Source organism: Rana temporaria, chromosome 2 (assembly GCF_905171775.1).
Source record: "Rana temporaria chromosome 2, aRanTem1.1, whole genome shotgun sequence".
NCBI lineage: Eukaryota > Metazoa > Chordata > Amphibia > Anura > Ranidae > Rana > Rana temporaria.
In genome coordinates this window covers 21721910-21739663 of record NC_053490.1, presented here as the reverse complement: position 1 = coordinate 21739663, position 17754 = coordinate 21721910, and positions in this window count along the sequence as shown.

Sequence of the window (17754 nt, the reverse complement as noted above, 5' to 3'; positions counted from 1 at the left end):
CCCCCTCTCTGTCTCTCTCTGTATCTCCCCTTTTCTCTCTGTCCGTCCCCTTCTCTCTCCCTCTCTCTCTGCCCCTCTCAGTCTCTATCTCTCTCCCCCCTCTCCGTCTCTCTCTCTCTCTGCCCCTCTCAGTCTCTCTCTCTCTCCCCCCTCTCCGTCTCTCTCTCTCTCTTCCCCTCTCTCTCTCTCCCTCTCTCTCTCCCCTCTCTGTCTCCCCTCTTCTCTCTGTCCGTCCCCTTCTCTCTCCCTCTCTCAGTCTCTCTGCCCCTCTCTGTGTCTCTCTCTCCCCCTCTCCCCCTCTCTCCCCCTCTCTGTCTCTCTCCCCCCTCTCTCTCTGTCCGTCCCCCTCTCTCTCTCCCCCTCTCTGTATCTCCCCTTCTCTCTCTGTCCGACCCTCTCTCCCTCCCCCTCTATGTCTCTCTGTATCTCCCCTTCTCTCTGTGTCCGTCCCCCTCGCTCTCCCTCTCTCTCTGTCTCTCTCTCCCCCTCTCTCTCTCTCTCTCTGTCCGTCCCCCCCTCTCTCTCCCCCTCTCTGTATCTCCCCTTCTCTCTCTGTCCGCCCTTCTCTGTCTCTCTCTGTATCTCCCCTTCTCTCTCTGTTCGTCCCCCTCGCTCTCCCTCTCTCTCTGTCTCTCTATGTATCTCCCCTTCTCTCTCTGTCCGTCCCTCTCTTTCTCCCCCTCTCTGTCTCTCTCTGTATCTCCCCTTCTCTCTCTGTTCATCCTCCTCCCTCTCCCTCTCTCCCCCTCTCTCCCCCTCTCTGTCTCTCTCTATGTATCTCCCCTTCTCTCTCTGTCCGCCCTTCTCTGTCTCTCTCTGTATCTCCCCTTCTCTCTCTGTTCGTCCCCCTCGCTCTCCCTCTCTCTCTGTCTCTCTATGTATCTCCCCTTCTCTCTCTGTCCGTCCCTCTCTTTCTCCCCCTCTCTGTCTCTCTCTGTATCTCCCCTTCTCTCTCTGTTCATCCTCCTCCCTCTCCCTCTCTCCCCCTCTCTGTTTGTCTCTATGTATCTCCTCTTCTCTCTGAGAATTTGTTTCTCTCTCCTGTCTTTTCTCTTTCTTCCTTTCCACACAATCTCTTTTACCTCTCTCCTCCTTTTCGCAGTTACAGTTCTCCCATCATACAGTACGTATTTTATGAGATTTTAGGGGGCATTAGGGGGGAGGGGTGTCATGCTGGAGAACAAACATTTCTCTTTACAACCAACCCCAGTAGAGCACGAATCATATAAAATTGTCCTCGCCGTCTCACATGTGCTGGCGGTTAGGGCTGATTTAAACCTGCTGCTGGCGGTTACAGGTGCAGGCAGCTGTCAGACTCTGGATATTACAGAGGTGCCGCCTGATGGGAAATGACAGCCATCCTTCCAGCTCTGGCTGCGATGCCGCATTTGGCAAATTTGTGCTTTTAATGGAAGAAAGATTGCAGCGCAATCGGCAATGTCGTACCTCACATGTGTTGTTTGAACCTGTTTTATGAGAGGGCATTGCGGTGAATGAGAAGGAAAGCTTTAAATCATTGACTCCATTCCTGACAGACCAGTACAGTCTTTACCTCTCCTCTATGATTTCCTACCAGTTATGGGGCGATTGTACGGAGACAGCTAAGAGACGTTTGTGTATGAAGTGAAGCTGTCAATATGGTATAAACCAGCGGCAAACTATAATCATTTTAGATATAAATCATTTTTTATTATTGTTTATACATTTTTACATAGATTTTTATTTTTTAACCGCTTTCCCACCGGGCTTGTTTTTCAGATTCGGTGTTTACGAGACTAAAACAGTTTTTTTTGCTAGAAAATTACTTAAAACCCCCAAACATTATATATATTTTTTTCTAACACCCTAGAGAATAAAATGGCAGTCATTGTAATACTTTTTGTCACACCGTATTTGTGCAGCGGTCTTACAAGCGCACTTTTTTTGGAAAAAAATCACTTTTTTAGTTAAAAAATAAGACAACAATAAATTTTGCCCAATTTTTTTATATATTGTGAAAGATAATGTTACGCCAAGTAAAATGATACCCAACATGTCACGCTTAAAAATTGCGCCCGCTCGTGGCATGACGTCAAACTTTTACCCTTAAAAATCTCGATAGGCGACGTTTAAAAAATTCTACAGGTTGCATTTTTTGAGTTACAGAGGAGGTCTATGGGCTAGAATTATTGCTCTTGCTCTAACTATCGTGGCGATACCTCACTTGTGTGGTTTGAACACAGTTTTCATATGCGGGCGCTACTTGCGTATGCGTTCGCTTCTGTGCTCGTCGGGACGGGGAGCTTTAAAAAAAAAAATTTTTTGTTTTCTTATTTATTTTTATTTAGTTAATAATTTTTTACACTGAAATAAAAAAAAAAAAATTGATCACTTTTATTCATATTACAAGGAATGTAAACACCCCTTGTAATAGAAAAAAGTATGACAGGTCCTCTTAAATATGAGATCTGGGGTCAAAAAGACCTCAGATCTTATATTTAGACTTAAATGCAAAAAAAATAAAAAAAAATTGACTGTCATTTTTTCAAATGACAAAAAAAAAAATGTTTCTTTAAGACGCTGGGCGGGACTGACGTTTTGACGTCACTTCTGCCCAGCAGAGCTATGGGGACGGGTGAAGGACATTTTTCCCTCACTCGCAACCCCAGTCAGCTGCTGAACGGACCCGATCGCCTCTGCCGCTACCGACGGCTCCGGTAAGCGGCAGAGGGCGTGGGAGAGCGGCAGGAGGGGGGGCCCTCTCCCGCCACCGATAACGGCGATCTCGTGGCGAATCCGCCGTGGAGACCGCCGTTATCGTGTACACCCACCGCCCACTGAAGAGATGAATATCTCGGTTGTGGCAGCAGCTGCTGCCGTTGCCGAGATATCCATCTTTAAAAAGAGGACGTCTTTTTGACATGGGGCGGTGGTCAAGAGGTTAAGGACACTAAAAGCAAAGTATATTTACTATGCTACAATCTTTACTATACAAATAACAACAAAGAACGCTAGATGCCTGTCTACCTGCCTCAACGTTGACTTTGATTGAAACTGGGGGGGGTATAGAGGAGGAGGAGGAGGGTCTCTGTGTAATGCTGGGGTAGTATTGTTCATGGGGGTCCTGTGTAATGATGGGGGGAGAGGGGTCCTGTGTAATGTGATTGTGAAATTGCATGGGGAGGGCATAAGATGTTTGTCTGGGGTCAAATTAATATTGTAGAAAGCCCTGATGGTAATCCTCAAATGCCCATGTGGTTTATAATACGTGGGCGAGACAACTGAGAAATAAGGCACGGCAAATAATCCGCTTTTTCATTTTCAGCGTGTTCAGTTAAGGTTTGAAAATAAAAGATGGAAGCTGATTGGTTGCCATGCACAGCTGCTCCAGATTGCTCTGGTTTTGAATTCCCCTTAAAGTTCCCTGTACTGCCTTGTGAACTCTTCATAGCAATATATGGAAAACTTGTGCTAGTCATCATCAATGATAGCTTAGCTGAAAAAAAGTCTTGATCTGTCACAGCTATGACTAGAGATCCCAGACCGCAATGAATATCTGGAGATCCCGGACCGCAATGAAGATCTGGAGATCTTAGACAGCAATGAAGATCTGGAGATCCCAGACAGCAATGAAGATCCCGGACCGCAATGAAGATCCCGGACCGCAATGAAGATCTGGAGATCCCAGACAGCAATGAAGATCTGGAGATCCCGGACCGCAATGGAGATCTGGAGATTCCGGACAGCAATGAAGATTTGGAGATCCCGGACAGAAATGGAGATCTGGAGATGCCGGACCGCAATGAAGATCTGGAGATCCTTGACAGCAATGAAGATCTGGAGATCCCGGACAGCAATGAAGACCCTGGACCGCAATGGAGATCCCGGACCGCAATGAAGATCTGGAGACCCTTAACCGCAATGAAGATCCCAGACCGCAATAAAGATTTGGAGTTCCCGGACCGCAATATAGATCTGGAGATCGCGGAACGCAATGAAGATCCCGGACAGCAATGAAGATCTGGAGATGCCGGACAGCAATGGAGATCTGGAGATCTTAGACAGCAATGAAGATCTGGAGATCCCAGACAGCAATGAAGATCCCGGACCGCAATGAAGATCCCGGACCGCAATGAAGATCTGGAGATCCCAGACAGCAATGAAGATCTGGAGATCCCGGACCGCAATGGAGATCTGGAGATTCCGGACAGCAATGGAGATCTGGAGATCCCTGACGGCAATGAAGATCTGGAGATCCCGGACAGCAATGGAGATCTGGAGATGCCGGACCGCTATGAAGATCTGGAGATCCTTGACAGCAATGAAGATCTGGAGATCCCGGACAGCAATGAAGACCCTGGACCGCAATGGAGATCCCGGACCGCAATGAAGATCTGGAGACCCTTAACCGCAATGAAGATCCCAGACCGCAATAAAGATTTGGAGTTCCCGGACCGCAATATAGATCTGGAGATCGCGGAACGCAATGAAGATCCCGGACAGCAATGAAGATCTGGAGATGCCGGACAGCAATGGAGATCTGGAGATCCCGGACAGCAATGGAGATCTGTAGATCCCAGACCGCAATGAAGATCTGGAGATCCCGGACCGCAATGAAGATCTGGAGATCCCGGACAGCAATGAAGATCTGGAGATCCCGGACAGCAATGAAGATCTGGAGATCCCGGACAGCAATGAAGATCCTGGACCGCAATGGATATCCCGGACCGCAATGAAGATCTGGAGATCCCGGACAGCAATGGAGATCTGTAGATTCCAGACCGCAATGAAGATCTGGAGATCCTGGACCGCAATGAAGATCTGGAGATCCCGGACAGCAATGAAGATCTGGAGATCCCGGACAGCAATGAAGATCTGGAGTTCCCTGACCGCAATGAAGATCTGGAGATCCCGGACTGCAATGAAGATCTGGAGATCCCGGACTGCAATGAAGATCTGGAGATTCTGGACTGCAATGAAGATCTGGAGATCCCGGACAGCAATGAAGATCTAGAGTTCCCTGACCGTAATGAAGATCTGGAGATCCCAGACAGCAATGAAGATCTGGAGATCCCGGACCGCAATGAAGATCCCAAACCACAATAAAGATTTGGACATCCCGGACCGCAATGAAGATCTGGAGATCCCAGACAGCAATGAAGATCTGGAGATCCCGGAACGCAATGAAGATCCCGGACAGCAATGAAGATCTGGAGATGCCGGACAGCAATGGAGATTTGGAGATCCCAGACAGCAATGGAGATCTGTATATCCCAGACAGCAATGGAGATCTGTATATCCCAGACCGCAATGAAGATCTGGAGATCCCGGACCGCAATGAAGATCTGGAGATCCCGGACTGCAATGAAGATCTGGAGATCCTTGACGGCAATGAAGATCTGGAGATCCCGGACAGCAATGGAGATCTGTAGATTCCAGACCGCAATGAAGATCTGGAGATCCTGGACCGCAATGAAGATCTGGAGATCCCGGACAGCAATGAAGATCTGGAGATCCCGGACAGCAATGAAGATCTGGAGATCCCGGACAGCAATGAAGATCTGGAGTTCCCTGACCGCAATGAAGATCTGGAGATTCTGGACTGCAATGAAGATCTGGAGATCCCGGACAGCAATGAAGATCTAGAGTTCCCTGACCGTAATGAAGATCTGGAGATCCCAGACAGCAATGAAGATCTGGAGATCTCGGACCGCAATGAAGATCTGGAGATCCCGGACCGCAATGAAGATCTGTAGATACCGGACCGCAATGAAGATCTGTAAATCCCGGACCGCAATGAAGATCTGTAAATCCCGGACCGCAATGAAGATCTGGAGATCCCGGACCGCAATGAAGATCTGGAGATCCCGGACAGCAATGAAGATCTGTAAATCCCGGACCGCAATTAAGATCTGGAGATCCCGGACAGCAATGAAGATCTGGAGATCCCGGACAGCAATGAAGATCTGGAGATCCCGGACAGCAATGAAGATCTGGAGATCCCGGACCGCAATGAAGATCTGGAGATCCCGGACCGCAATGAAGATCTGGAGATCCCGGACAGCAATGAAGATCTGGAGATGAATCATGCTTTGCACTACTCCACTCAACAAGCAAAATACGCTCTCTGGGCAGAGGTAGATATCCAGCTCCAAAACCATGGGTAAAAACCAAGCACATAGCCATGCAATCTCCATTGATTAACCCTAATGTACAAAGACATTCTCCTCACTGATCTCTGTACCCCCCCTAGTGCAGTGGTTCTCAACCTCAGTCCTCAAGTACCCTCCAACAGGCCATGTTTTCAGGTTTTTCCTTATCTTGCACAGGTGCATTAAATCAGAATCAATGGCTTGGTATTTTGGACAGCAATTTTATCCAAGAGAAATTCCCAAAACATGGCCTGTTGGGGGTACTTGAGGACCGAGGTTGGGAACCACTGCCCTAGTGGACTCTTCATAGCAGTAAATGGAGAACTTTCACTAACCAAACCCGATGATGGCTTGGCTGCAAAGCCAGTCATGATCTATAGCTGGAGATTCCAGACGGCTATGAAGACCTGAAGATGAATATAGTACACTGCTCAAAAAATAAAAGGAACACTTTTAAATCAGAACTTCTGGCATATTGATCTGGTCAGTTGAGTATCAGAGGGGGAGGGGTGTATACAGAGGGGGTTGTTAATCAGTTCCGGCTGCTTTGCTGTTAATTGAAATTAACAACAGCTGCACTAGATGGGCAACAATGAGACGACCTCCAAAACAGGAATGGTTTTTCAGGTGGAGGTGTCTGACATTTTGCGCAAAATTTATAGCGTTTACAAAATAGGGGATTGTTTTATTATTATTATTTTTTTTACTACTAATGGCGGCGATCAGCGTTTTTTTTTTCGTGACTGCTGCATTATGGCGGACACTTCGGACAATTTTGACACATTTTTGGGACCATTGTCATTTTCACAGCAAAAAATGCATTTAAATTGCATTGTTTATTGTGAAAATGACAGTTGCAGTTTGGGAGTTAACCACAGGGGGCGCTGTATGAGTTAGGGTTCACCTAGTGTGTGTTTACAACTGTAAGGGGGTGTGGCTGTAGGACTGACGTCATCGATCGAGTCTCCCTATAAAAGGGATCACTCGATCGATGCAGCGCCATAGTGAAGCATGGGGAAGCCGTGTTTACATACGGCTCTCCCCGTTCTTCAGCTCCGGGGAGCGATCGCGATGGAGCGGCTATAAATGAATAGCCGCGCCGTCGTCCCGGATCGCTCCCCGCGGGAATCCGACCGCCGCATGTAGCGGGGGGGGGGGGGGGTCCCGATCGGACCCCCGACCCGCGGAAAGGCAAGGACATACCTGTACGCCCATTTGCCTGTACGTGCCATTCTGTGGACGTACATATACATGCGGCGGTCGGGAAGTGGCTAAATACTCTCCCCCAGCATGCACAGCGAGGCGATCAACCCCCACTGATTGGCCGCTGAGAAAGAATACCCAACACACCTTGATCTGACTGCTGGTACCCTTGGCCTGGGGTGGAACCGACACCCCAGACAACAATAGTGGTCACCTGCAGTACAGCCATGGCTGGAACAGAGGCCAAAATTTGAAAACAAATCAGTCAGAGATAAACTAATCCTCTGACTACCCTCTAAATTTAAAGCAGGGCCAGCAGAGAAAAACAGCTGCCCGCTACACCGGTATAGATATCCAGCATGAGATTTTTGCCCGTTGACATCTGATATGTTTTCAAACTGTTCCTTTAATTATTTTTAAGCACTACTTTGCACTACCGCACTCACTCCAACAAATATATTCTGGGCAGAGTTGCCCTTTAAACCTTTAGTATGATCACAGCGTTAAGGTTTTATGCAGACAGCTCATGGGTGAAACTAGAAGCATGGAAGGATAATGCTGTCACTTATTCCACCCTGTCTTTTCATGGCCGAATCTGGAGTGTTTCATTAGCTCTCCCTTGTCTCATCACACCTTGACATTGCTCTGCTCCTACCTGTCAGAGATTTGTATTTTTTTTAGGATTCTGAAAGTACTTTTTTTGGAGAGTTCTCGCCATGGCGTTCTTCTAATGCTCTTTTCTTGAGGGTGTAAATAGAACAAAGCTGTACAGAGGTGCCGCTGCGTAGCCTTTGGTGACAAATAAAAGGTATTTTGTGTTGAATGCTTTTTATAAGTCCATTCAAAGAACACTTTTTTTCCACACATACAATATACAGTCATGTGAAAAGGTAAGTACACCCCATGGAAATTTGTTAACTTTTTACAAAAGGCAAACATGGATTCAAACAGTGCCTGAAGATAAAGGGGTGTATACAGAGGGGGAGGGGTGTATACAGAGGGGGTTGTTAATCAGTTTCAGCTGCTTTGCTGTTAATTGAAATTAACAACAGGTGCACTAGATGGGCAACAATGAGACGACCTCCAAAACAGGAATGTTTTTTCAGGTGGAGGTGTCTGACATTTTTTCCCCCACTCATCTTTTCTGACTGTTTTTCACTAGTTTTGCATTTGGCTAGGGTCAGTGTCACTACTGGTAGCACGAGGCGAGACCTGGACCCTCTAAAGGTTGCACAGGCAGTCCAACTCCTCCAGGATGGCACATCAATACATGTCATTGCCAGAAGGTTTGTCATGTCTCCCAGCACAGTCTCAAGAGCATGGAGGAGATTCCAGGAGACAGGCAGTTACTCTAGGAGAGCTGGAAAGAGCCACAGAAGGTCATTAACCCATCAGCAGGACCGGGATCTGCTCCTTTGCGCAAGGAGGAACAGGATGAGCACTGCCAGAGCCCTACAAAATTACCTCCAGCAGGCCACTGGCGTGAATGTCTCTGACCAAACAATCAGAAGCAGACTTCATGGGGGTGGCCTGAGGGCCCGACGTCCTCTAGTGTGTTCTGTGCTCACTGCGAGACACTGAGGAGTTCGAAATTCCCAAAACATGGCCTGTTGGGGGTACTTGAGGACCGAGGTTGGGAACCCCCGCCCTAGTGGACTTTTTATAGCAGTAAATGGAGAACTTTCACTAACCGAACCCGATGATGGCTTGGCTGCAAAACCAGTCATGATCTTTCACAGCTATAGCTGGAGATTCCAGACGGCTATGAAGACCTGAAGATGAATATAGTACACTGCTCAAAAAATTAAAGGAACACTTTTGAATCAGAACTCCTGGGATATTGATCTGGTCAGTAGGCAGAGGGGGAGGGGTGTATACAGAGGGGTGTGTTCATCAGTTTCATCTGCTTTGCTGTTAATTGAAATTAACAACAGGTGCACTAGATGGGCAACAATGAGACAACCTCCAAAACAGGAATGTTTTTTCAGGTGGAGGTGTCTGACATTTTTTCGCCAACTCATCTTTTCTGACTTTTTTTCACTAGTTTTGCATTTGGCTAGGGTCATTGGGCCAGATTCACAGCTGAGATACGACGGAGTATCTCAGATACTCTGTCGTATCTCTCAGACTATCTATGCGACTGATTCATAGAATCAGTTACGCATAGATATCTATAAGATCCAACAGGTGTAATTGTTTTACACTGTCGGATCTTAGGATGCAATACCGCGGCCGCCGCTGGGGGGAGTTTGCGTCGTAAACCAGCGTCGGGTATGCAAATTAGGAGTTACGGCGATCCACAACGGATTTTCGCGTTCGCTACGTCGTCGGTAGTCAAGTTTCCCGTCGCAATTTTAGTCGTTATTTGACCTGCCCTAACTTTACACAGCAATCGTATTGCTGTATAAAGTATGGCCGTCGTTCCCGCGTCGAAATGTAAAAATGAACGTCGCTTGCGTAAGCCGTCCGGGAATACGGAATTACGCTACGCGCGTCGCCGTTCGAAAAAATGACTTCACTGCGCGCAAAGCACAACGGGAATTGTGAAACGGAGCATGCGCAGTATGTCCGGCGCGGGAGCGCGCCTAATTTAAATGGCACATGCCCATTTAAATTACGCGGGCTTACCCGGAGGTCGCCGGCCAAGGTTTTCATTGCAAGTGCTCTGTGAATCAGGCACTTGCGATGAAAACTTGCGGCGGTGTAACGTATCTACGATACGTTACGCCACCGCAGTTCTATGTGAATCTGGCCCATTGTCACTACTGGTAGCACAAGGCGATACTTGGACCCTATAAAGGTTGCACAGGCAGTCCAACTCCTCCAGGATAGCACATCAATACGTGTCATTGCCAGAAGGTTTGTTGTGTCTCCCAGCACAGTCTCAGGAGCATGAAGGAGATTCCAGGAGACAGGCAGTTACTCTAGGAGAGCTGGACAGAGCCGTAGAAGGTCCTTAACCCATACTTGAACAATTGACATGGTTCATAGATTTTCATGATCTATAGTAGCAAATTTGCAGATGAAACAGTAAGTACACCCCTACATTTCCCAGCACTTCAAATCCATAAAATTTGAATCGGGTGTTTAAGATTAGGTGCCAATGAGTAGAACCTCCTCATGGAGTATACAAGTGAAACCAATTTTATTTAACCCCTTTAATACCGGGCTTTTATACCCACCTCCATACCGGGCTTATTCTGGCACTTTTCTCCTTCATGTACAAATCATCATTATTTTGCTAGAAAATTACTCAGAACCCCCAAACATTATATATGTTTTTTTTAGCAGACACCCTAGGGAATAAAATGGCGGTCATTGTAACTTTTTATCTTGCACGGTATTTGCGCAATAATTTTTCAAACGCCTTTTTTTGGGGAAAAAAATGGTTTCATTCATTAAAAAATAACAAAACAGTAAAGTTAGCCCAATTTTTTTGTAAAATATGAAAGATGATGTTTTAAAATTGCTTTAAAATTGCGCACACTCATGAAATGGCGGCAAACTTTGAAAAAAGCTTTGAAAAAAATTACAGGTTACCAGTTTAGAGTTACAGAGGAGATCTAGTGCTAGAATTGTTGCACACGCTCTAACGCACCCGGCGATACCTCACATATGTGGTTTGAACGACATTTACATACGCGGGCGGGACTTACGTGTGCGTTTGCTTCTGAGCGCGAGCTACCGGGGACAGGGGCGGTTTTTTTTTTGTTACTTTATTTATTTTTTACACTTTTTTTTTTTTTGATCACCTTTATTCCTATTACAAGGAATGTAAACATCCCTTGTATTAGGAATGGTTTGTGACAGGTCCTCTTTAAGGAGAGATGCGGGGTCAATAAGACCCCACATCTCTCCTCCAGGCTGGAAAGCATGAGATCGTGAAAAAAAATTCACCAATCTCATGCTTACTAGCCACGAAGCGACGTAACATAACGTTGTTTCGTCCAGTCGAGCCATGTCGGCAAGTGGTTAATCATCAACCATGTTGTACCTTCATTAACCACTTGCTTACTGGGCACATAAACCCCCTTCGTGCCCAGGCGAAATTTCAACTTCCGGCACTGCGTCGCTTTAACTGACATTTGCGCGGTCGTACGACGTGGCTCCCAAACAAAATTGACGTCCTTTTTTCCCCACAAATAGAGCTTTATTTTGGAGGTATTTGATCACCTCGGCGGTTTTTATTTTTTGCGCTATAAACAAAAAAAGAGCGACAATTTAAAAAAATATATATATTTTTTTTACTTGTTGCTATAATAAATATCCCAATTTTTTTTTTAAAAAAAATATTTTTTTTCTCAGTTAAGGCCGATACATATTTTTCAACATATTTTTGTAAAAAAAAACAAAAAACGCAATAAGCGACTGGTTTGCGCAAAAGTTATAGCGCCTACAAAATAGGGGACAGAATTACGATTTTTTTTATTATTATTTTTTTTTTTTACTAGTAATGGCGGCGATCTGCGATATTGCGACGGACGTATCGGACACTTTTGACACTTTTGACACTTTTGGGTGTGTTCTAACTGTGTGGGGGGAGGGGGGTGACTGGGGGAGGTGACCGATGCTGTGTCCCTATGTACAAGGGACACAGATCGGTCTCCTCTCCTCTGACAGCACGTGGAGCTCTGTGTTTACACACAGAGCTCCACGTCCCTGCTGTGTTCCCGCCGATCGCGTGTACCCGGCGGACATCGCGGCCGCCAGGTACACGCATCAGCTTCCCAGCGATGCGCCGGGACATTGTTTACCCGCTGCGCGCCCCCCAGAGGCGCGCGCGGGTAATGCACTTTAAATGACGTCCAAAGACATCCAGTTGGCACCTGAGAGCCGCGCTGTTGACGTCTTTTGTCAATTAGCGCAGGTCTCAAGTGGTTAAATGTAATCATATTGCTAGACTTGGAGGCGCCTCTCTTCTCTTTTATACTCAGTTGTGACGTTACGCCACTATTTTATCAAGTCAAAATTCATTTAAAAAAATTAGCTTGTCTTGCAAAATGCTCTCAGACCAAGTTACTCTCAATCCAAGGTTTTGCTGTATTCTAAAAGAAAACAAATCATCTGCTGTAACTGTTTAAAAAGCATCAGCTGGAGTTTGTCGCTTGAAAACGACGTGCCCATCTTCGGACATTCCGACATAATCTCTTCTGTTTCTTTCTTCACCGGGGACCTTTCTTTTTCAGGGTTAGTCGGGCTCGTTCAGCAAGCTGCAAAGCAGTCTGGGGAGGTGAAGTTTCTAAGCTAATGAAATAATTTGCAAACATGTTTCACCCAATTAACGCTCATTAATGCAGATCTGTTTTCTCGTGAAATTAGTCCCAGCGCGTCCTTTGTGTGTGTATGGAGCTCGATCGAGAGCTAAGCGGCGTGGCGCGTTATGCTCGGTGCTTAACCAAGAGGCAAATTCTCTTCTAAGTGCACACACCGGCGCCTCTTCATTATCGGCACCACTGTGCTGGAGCGACCTGCGAGCAGGTGTGCGGCCGCCTCGACAGACTGCAATGGAGATTAGCGGCCTTAACCTCTTGCAGACTCCTCCTGTGCTAATGTGCTAACACTATCATCAGCGGGAAAGAGGAACGCTATTGTTTAATCATTCTACTGTAACTAGCGAAGCGCGGCAAATTTGTCTATTTTTTTTTATTGTTTCATGTATACAGGTGACTGCAATTAGCTTAACGGAAAATTGTCACTGTGTTTTGTCAATTTTATTTGTATTTTTTTTTTTTTTTAGTTTACAAGCTGATCATTTTATATATATTTTTTTTCAATTTTGTATGAAATAATTATTTTTACAAATGACAACATGAAGTAAAAACGGAATTAGTCTTTTTTTTTTTTTTTTTTTACTTTTTTATTATTGTTTCATGTATACATGTGACTGAAATTAGCTTAAAGGAAAATTGTCACTATGTTTTGTCAATTTTATTTGTATTTTTTTTTTCTTTTTAGTTTACAAGCTGATCTTTTTTTATATATTTTTTTTCTTAATTTTTTTCAATTTTGTATGAAATAATTATTTTTACAAATGACATTATGAAGTAAAAACGGAATTAGTCTTTTTTTTTACTTTTTTATTATTGTTTCATGTATATAGGTGACTTAGGGCCAGATTCACGTAGAATTGCGGCGGTGTAACGTATCGTAGATACGTTACACCGCCGCAAGTTTTCATCGCAAGTGCCTGATTCACCAAGCACTTGCGTGAAAACTTATGCTGGCAGCCTCCGGCGTAACCCCGTGTAATTCAAAGGGGCGTGTGCCATTTAAATTAGGCGCGCTCCCGCGCCGGACCTACTGCGCATGCTCCGTTTTTTTTTTTAGTTTACAAGCTGATCCTTTTTTTATATATTTTTTTCTTTATTTTTTTCAATTTTGTATGACATAATTATTTTTACAAATGACATTATGAAGTAAAAACGAAATTAGTCTTTTTTATTTTTTTACTATTGTTTCATGTATACAGGTGACTGCAATTAGCTTAAAGGAAAATTGTCACTATGTTTTGTCAATTTTATTAGTATTTTTTTTTTTAGTTTACAAGCTGATCCTTTTTTTATATTTTTTTTTCTTTATTTTTTTCAATTTTGTATGAAATAATTATTTTTACAAATGACATTATGAAGTAAAAATGGAATTAGTCTTTTTTTTTTACTTTTTTTATTATTGTTTCATGTATATAGGTGACTTAAAGCTTAAAGGAGTGACTGTGTTTTGTCAATTATATTTGTATTTTTTTTTTTAGTTTACAAGCTGATCTTTTTTTATATATATTTTTTTTCTCTTTTTTTTTTCAATTTTGTATGAAATAATTATTTTTACAAAAGACAATATGAAGTAAAAACGGAATTAGTCTTTTTTTTTTTTACTTTTTTATTATTGTTTCATGTGTTTCAAGTGGGCTGCTGCCCACTTCAGAATCAGTCCTGTAGGTCAGTCTGCGCTCTAGGGGTATGTTGTCACCCCTGGGCGGCAGTTGGCGCTAGAGGGGTTCTGACAGACCCACCTTCTCCCAGCAGCCAATCAGAGGAGTTCTTCCCTTGTTGGGCATGCTGGGAGGGGGATATATCTGGGGCAGCCGCTTTTGGCGGGTTGTGCTATGCGGGGCCCGAGTTCCAGGTGCGGTACCCACTTCAGGGTACGCGCATCCATGGGCCCCGCCACCGTGGCCTGCTTCGCTGAGGTTGTGCACCATGCAGAGCCTTATCCTGACATTGAGAGGGGCCCCAGCAACTTGCTGGGTCCCAACCTTCTGTTGAGAGGATCCTAAGCTGGAGGCTGTGCGATGGGGGATCGGCTCGGGGGAACCTAGAACTAGAGGTTGTCCAGGAGGCCCAGACGAACCATCAGGGATCCGGTCACCACACCATATGACAGGTATGCTCAAGCTGTCAGTGGGTGACACTGATTGAACTAACTGGGAGGATTTGCTCAAATTGATCTCACAAATCCCAAGTTGTCCGGCCTGTGGCAGAGGTCCTGAGTCAGGCCTGTGGCAGAGGTCTGTTTCCTCCCAGTGATCCGCAAGTGACGCTCCGGCTGCCAGGCCTAAAATAACCACCTGTCCGGGGGCACTTTACCCTTCCTAATTGAGGTGGTGACGAATTGAGCTGTATCATTGCTGAGAGCAGGCTTACTCTCTCTTCATATCCAAGGCCTGATACTAAAGTTCCTCTACGCTCATCAACCTTTCTCTTTCGTGTGCCATGTTGATGTTGGCCAGGTTGGGCCCTGGAATAAAGCATTGAAAACTGAATTGATGTCTGGACACTTGCTCTTTATTCACACTCACAGAAATCACCCCTAGATCAAGTCAAGAAGGTAACTCAGTAAGCCGATCCCAAACTAATCAGCGGCTCCTTCGGGGGTGAGCGCTACACTAGTAATGGCGGGGATCTGCAATTTTGTGCGGTGTTGCGGCGGACAGGTCGGACAATTTTTGACACATTTTTGGGTCCACTGACATTTACAGAGCGATCAGTGCTATAAATATGCTCTGAATACTGTGTAAATGTCACTGGCAGGGAAGGAATAAACACTAGGGGGCGATCAAGGGGTTAACTGTGTTCCCTATTGTGTGTTCTAACTGTGGGGGGGATGGGACTAACTAGATGAGATAACAGATTGTGGTTTCTACTTTGTAAAAACACACGCTCTGTCTTCTCTCTTCAGACACGCATAAACCCTCGTTCTGCAGCTAGTGAAGCGGGCGCGCGCCTCTGGTGGCTCTCCTGTACGGGATTTCACCCAGGAGAGCCATTCTGCCGCAATAAATCTGTGTGAGACGGTCGGTAACCGGTTAACCACCACTAGGGTTTTTATTTTTAACTAAAAAAATGAAAAAAATACCAAAAATTTGGGGGGAAAATATGTTTTTCTTAGTTTCTGTCAATTGTTTTTGTAAATAAGTAATTTTTCTCCTTCACTGATGTGCGCTGATGAGGCGGCACTGATGGGCACTAATATATGGCACTGATAGGCGGCACTGGGCAATGATAGGCGGCACTGAAAGGCCGCACTGATTGGTGGCACTGCTGGGGCTGGACTGATAATCAGGGCCCTAATTATCTTTATGGTCTCCCCTGTGAGGAGATGCTGCTGATTGTCTCTATTTGCCTCACACTCTGTCAATGTGAGTCAAGTAGAGCCGATAAACAGCACTTACCGTATTTACATGTGATTGGACACAGGAAAGGGATCACGCTCCAGGTGGATCTCTGCAGACAATTAGAGGAACCTCTCAGGAGTCCAAGGTGCTGGCAATGCACAAGGCAGACATGGAAAAAGTGGAGATGAATGGACAGCCGCACTCCAGGGGAACTTAAAGAAGTAGTCTTTATTAATAAAAACTGGACATGCAAATCCAAAAAGTACAGTCACAAGAAGGGACAGCCGACGTGTTTCGCACACTGTTAGTGCTTAGTCATGGCTGATTGGACACAGTTGATCACATAGGTAAAGAGCCACGTCATCGGCTCTTTATCATGATCGGGGTTGTGTCGTGTCCTAAAAGTGGTGACACTGGGGAGACCTCATATGATGGCGCCCCAGAACAAGAGGGATCTCGCTGGCCGTCATTTTTCTAAATGGCGGGCGGGAGATAGTTAAAATGAATTACGCATTTCTTATGAGATGGTATCTAGTTCTATCCAGGAATTCCAGATCTAGCATTCCACCCCTCAACTGTTTTAGGCGCTGTCAAAGATTGGGCACCTTTACCCATATCTGGTTGGACTGTCTGGTCCTGAAATGCTATGTAGAACCCTCCAAATGTAGGTTTCCAGAAAAATTTAGTTTGTCACCTTCTGTAATAAAGGCAGCAGGGGGAGGGTAAAAAAGCCCATACTGCTGCAACAGACAGCTGTCCCCAAATACAGTGTTTATCAACTCCAGTCCTCAAGGTGCCCCAACAGGTCATGTTTTCAGGATTTCCTTCAGATGAAACAGCTGTGGTATCTACTTAGGCAGTGAAACTGATCAAATCACCTGTGCAAAATAATGGTAATCCTTAAAACATTACCTGTTGGGGCGCCTTGAGGACTGAAGTTGAGAAAAACTGCCCTAATAGATCAGTCTGGAGAAGTACCTGCTACATGTACACTGCAGTAGAGAGACACAACACAGACTGACTTCCATCTCTAACGTGCAGAATAAAACAGGAAGTGTCTCTGGCTTAAAAACATCTAGGGGCAGATTCACGTAGAATCGGCTTACTCTGCGGCGGCGTAACGTATTACATTTACGTTACACCGCCGCAAGTTTTACGGGCAAGTGCTTGATTCGCAAAGCACTTGCCTGTAAAGTTGCGGCGGCGTAGCGTAAATCCGCCCGGCGCAAGCCCGCCTAATTCAAATGGGGCGGGGACCATTTAAACGTACTGCGCATGCTCCGTTCCTAAAATTTCCCGACGTGCATTGCGCTAAATGACGTCGCAAGGACGTCATTGGTTTCGACGTTAACGTAAATGGCGTCCAGCGCCATTCACGGAAACAACGTGAAATTTCAAATTTCGACGCGGGAACGATGGCCATACTTAACATTGGCTAGACCACCTAGAGGGCAGGTTTAGTTTTACGCCGCGTTTCTCTACGGAAACAACGTAAATTTACAGCGACGGGCAAAGCGTACGTTCGTGAATCGGCGTAACTAGTCATTTGCATATTCTACGCCGACCGCAATGGAATCGCCACCTAGCGGCCGGCCTAGAATTGCAGCCTAAGATCCAACGGTGTAAGTCACTTACACCTGTCGGATCTAAGGGAGATCTATGCGTAACTGATTCTATGAATCAGGCGCATAGATACGACCGTCGTATCTCAGAGATACGACGGCGTATCAGGAGATACGCCTTCGTATCTCTTTTATGAATCTGCCCCCAAGTTTGGACCAGTGACACTTATACAGTGATCAGTGCTAA